This window comes from Solanum stenotomum, chromosome 1, assembly GCF_019186545.1.
Source record: "Solanum stenotomum isolate F172 chromosome 1, ASM1918654v1, whole genome shotgun sequence".
Taxonomy (NCBI): Eukaryota; Viridiplantae; Streptophyta; class Magnoliopsida; order Solanales; family Solanaceae; genus Solanum; species Solanum stenotomum.
In genome coordinates this window covers 65,454,722-65,458,538 of record NC_064282.1, presented here as the reverse complement: position 1 = coordinate 65,458,538, position 3,817 = coordinate 65,454,722, and the positions used below count along the sequence as shown (strand labels likewise).

The window sequence follows — 3,817 nt, the reverse complement described above, 5'->3', positions numbered from 1 at the left end:
TCTTAACTGCTAGAATCCAATCTCAACTGCTAGAAATGCTACAGAACTGCGAAAAAGAAAGATCAAATTAAAGCATGAATATTAGGTGGTATAGGATAGCCATTCTTCTTAAGAAAATTACTTTAAAGAAAATCACACTTCAACTCTTAAATGACAACCTAATTCAAATTGAGCTTCATTGCGGCAGCTTCCACCAACAAAGCAGCCCCTCTGTCACTAAAAAAAGGAAGGAATAGTAGATGTATGAGTTTTAACAATGTAATTCATGAAGAAGTGCTGAAAATATTGCTTAATTTCAGTTTAGTTACTCCATGAAAAAGTGTGGAGATAATTAACTCCCTCATAAGGAATCAAGAAGTAATTAGATACACACATATCATGTAAGTAGTGATCAAACAAACTGAAAATCAATTACTTTTAATAGCTAGAAAATGGTTTATTCAGTTATGAAACTTTTAAAACCTCAACCATACACATGATAATTTCAACAATATAAAAAGGGAAAGCTTGAAACTTATTATAATAGCATATGAATGATGATAAGTGTCCGCATTTTCAGATGCCAAATCTTCATAAAGTAGCTAAAACTTACCTAGCTTTGTATGCCCCAGGGACATAGTACTTAAGATGAAGTTTGAAAGCCAATATCTTGCATGCATATTTGAGTTGTCTGATCCCAAGGCCAACACAAGATTCTCCTTTGTTTTCTGACACATAAGAATCAAAGAAAAATATATTTGAGAAGTTAATATCAACATGAAAAATATATTTGATAAGTCAATATCAATATAAAAGAATTATTTCATAAGTCAATATCAATAAAAAAAAATTATGGATAAACTCTATGAAAAATACATGAATAAAGTATTATTAATAAAAGAGCTATTAGAAAAATTCCCTGGCATCACCAATGCTCCTGATTCTTTGAGATGGAAACATAGTAAAGATGGGGCTTTCACGGTTAGCAGAGCATACAAAATGGAAAGTCCACAGCAACGCAACTCTAAGCAGAGTTTGTGGAGAAAGGTATGGAGAACCTTAGCACCAATTAAGATAAAATGCTTTCATGGTTGGTTGCTAGAAGGGCTTGCCTGACACATGAAGTGCTGAGGAGAAATGGAAAGATTATAGTATCTTGGTGTTCATTATGCGGGAACGCAGCAGAGACCAACCAACATCTATTCTTGCATTGCAACTTTACAACACAAATTTGGGCCGTCTTCCTTAGTCTCACAAAAACAAACTGGACCATGCCCGATCATACCGCAGATTTGTTGAGTTATTCGATAAGAAGAGGGGGGAGCAAGAGTCAAAAGGCATGGTGGAGGATAATTCCACATTGCATTTGGTGGACAGTATGGAAAGAAAGAAATAGTAGAAATTTTGAAGATAGGTCCAATTCCATTCAGAAGGTTAGATGGGATTGTATTGCATCCTTTTATTTTTGGTGTAAAGAGAAAGGTTTAGAGGATACAAAATAGTTTGTAGAATTATTAGGACCCTTGTAAGTATTTTTTTTCCTCTTCTTTTGTTCCCCTCTCCTTAATGCTGAAGAATACACCATTACCATTTTCAAAAAAATAAAAAATAAAAGAACCTACCATACATACATTCAACAACAACAACAACAACATACCCAGTGAAATCCCACTAGGTGGGGTCTGGGGAGGGTAGAGTGTACGCAGACCTTGCCACTACCTCGTGGAGGTAGAGAGGCTGTTTCCGAAAGACCCTCAGCTCAAGTACATCAAATCCAAGTAAAAGGCGAGGAAAACAGTGTATAAAACTACCATCCAATAAGAAAGATAGTATATAATCAACAAAGGAGACAGTAACATCAATAAAACAATGAGAGAAGTGAAACGTAGTAAACAACATAAGGCTATAGGTATCACAGACAAGAACTGCAAGTGCAAGGCTAGGACTACTACACACACATACATTCAAAAGAATTTATTTATTTTTTTACAAAAGAAGGTACTTCTTAGTAAATATTGATTGATATATGAGAGAGGTAACCATGTGAGATGGATTAGAAGCCAAAAAAAATATACAACGATGATAGTTTCATAAAGAAAGTCAAGTGTAAACAGAAATACTATTGTAGTTTAGCTATCTGGACAATAGTGGCTTCTTCAATTTCTGTGGAATTCTTACAGAAAAATTAATTGACATTCTACACATTTAAATTCAAAAGACAACAAAAAGTATAAGTTGGGTGATGAGAAAAGTAATACGAATTTAAGCTATGAAATTAGAAGATATGAAGAAAACCCAAAGGTGATTAGGACAAAATTGAGATAAAAGATGACCATGGGCCCAACACTTGTGATAGCTCCTTCCAAATTGTTACACTATAAACTGTAATCAGTAATATGAAAATGATTTTGAAAATCATGGAGCTTGAGACAAACAACTCGGAAGTTGTTGGGACCATGGTTGTAAGTTACACTCTCATCTAAATTCATCTCGCACAACAATCTTCACATTGATGTATGAACAACATTAGGAAGGCTTGATTTGTGACGTGACAAATAAAAACCTAACAAAAAGTCTTCTATATAAATATAATACCTGAAAAAAATATAGATTATTTGAATCTTCAAATACATCTTGATTGATCAATACAAATGAGCTTAAGATATACCTTTTATCGCAGTAGCCAATGTTTGCTATTCCACAAACCAAATCTTTTGAAAAGGAGTTTTGAAGTACCTTCAAAGATCCAAATGAGCAGACTGTGAACATGGATATTAGAGAGTTATGAAGTAAAAAGATACATTTATTTCCTCTATTGCACATACATTTTGCAAGAGAAAATTTAATGGATAGGCCCTTGTACTATAGTTGATGATAAATTGGCAGACTTTTTTATTAAAAAAACAAGCAGTAAAAGAATTTGATATAATTAAGAAACATATTTGTAAATGGCTATTATTACAAAAACTTTTTCAAAGCAAACAATCCTACAAGTGTGGGACATAGGAAAAGTTGAAAAATAGGATGTCTATTTTTTTTAACCTGGATGTAGCTTACAGATACACTCCTCTTCACATGGAGCATCTTGCGAAAGATATCTTTGTTAGAATGTTTCACCTCAAACTCATGCCACTTGTTCAAGAAATCAGGGTTAGATCTAGGGTCTGCGAATTGAGACGAGTGCTTGTATAGTGCACAGGCATGATCAATTTCTCCTAGGTTCTTCTCAAGTTATTGGAACACCAAATATCTCAGCTGCACAAGCTATTTAGATCTCATACATACTCAATTTCTTACTCACTGGAACAACTTTTTTAACTTGATCATAAACCCTCATAGTCCTCTTCAAAAGACATAGTCTTCCTATAAATTAGCATATTGAAGATACAATGGCTTCACAACGGGGCCTAGTGGGAATGGAGACAATACAAGGTGAGTATCCAAACATACTTTGACAAACAAAATTTATGAAACAAGCTTTAAGATGCAACTATGCAGACAAGAGGTAGTTAGACATTAAATAAGAGCATCTGCTAACAACATTCAACAAATTTTTTTTCATAATTTGGAAGTGCGACTATCACCCAAGAGATGGCCAATATAGAATTCTAGACTAAAACAAAATGTTTATGTGATATCGACAACTTACAGGTAATATAGGTGAAGCTATGTGTTTATTTATTGTGCACCCAAAATAAATATAAGATGCACACAGGTAGACATGAAAAGACCTCAAACTAAACTTAAGGAAAACTATCAAGATACAGTACAATGCATAAAATGATTCAATGAGTTGTCTTGCTTTACTGAAAGAGTCGACATTTATCCGTTGTTGAAA

At 33.7% G+C, this 3,817-nt stretch overlaps 1 long non-coding RNA gene across 2 annotated transcripts; it reads right to left on the bottom strand.

Annotated features, from left to right (window-relative positions):
• On the bottom strand, positions 1 to 3,382 carry LOC125851432 (uncharacterized). 2 transcript variants are annotated; one of them, XR_007444909.1, is made up of 5 exons: positions 3,022 to 3,382; positions 2,575 to 2,738; positions 593 to 707; positions 159 to 216; positions 7 to 46 (listed from the first exon to the last, which is right to left on the bottom strand). It is a non-coding gene; the product is annotated as an uncharacterized LOC125851432 (long non-coding RNA). The 2 variants fall into 2 exon arrangements; XR_007444908.1 differs by having other exon boundaries at positions 1 to 216.
• Between the last annotated feature and the right edge of the window lie 435 nt (positions 3,383 to 3,817).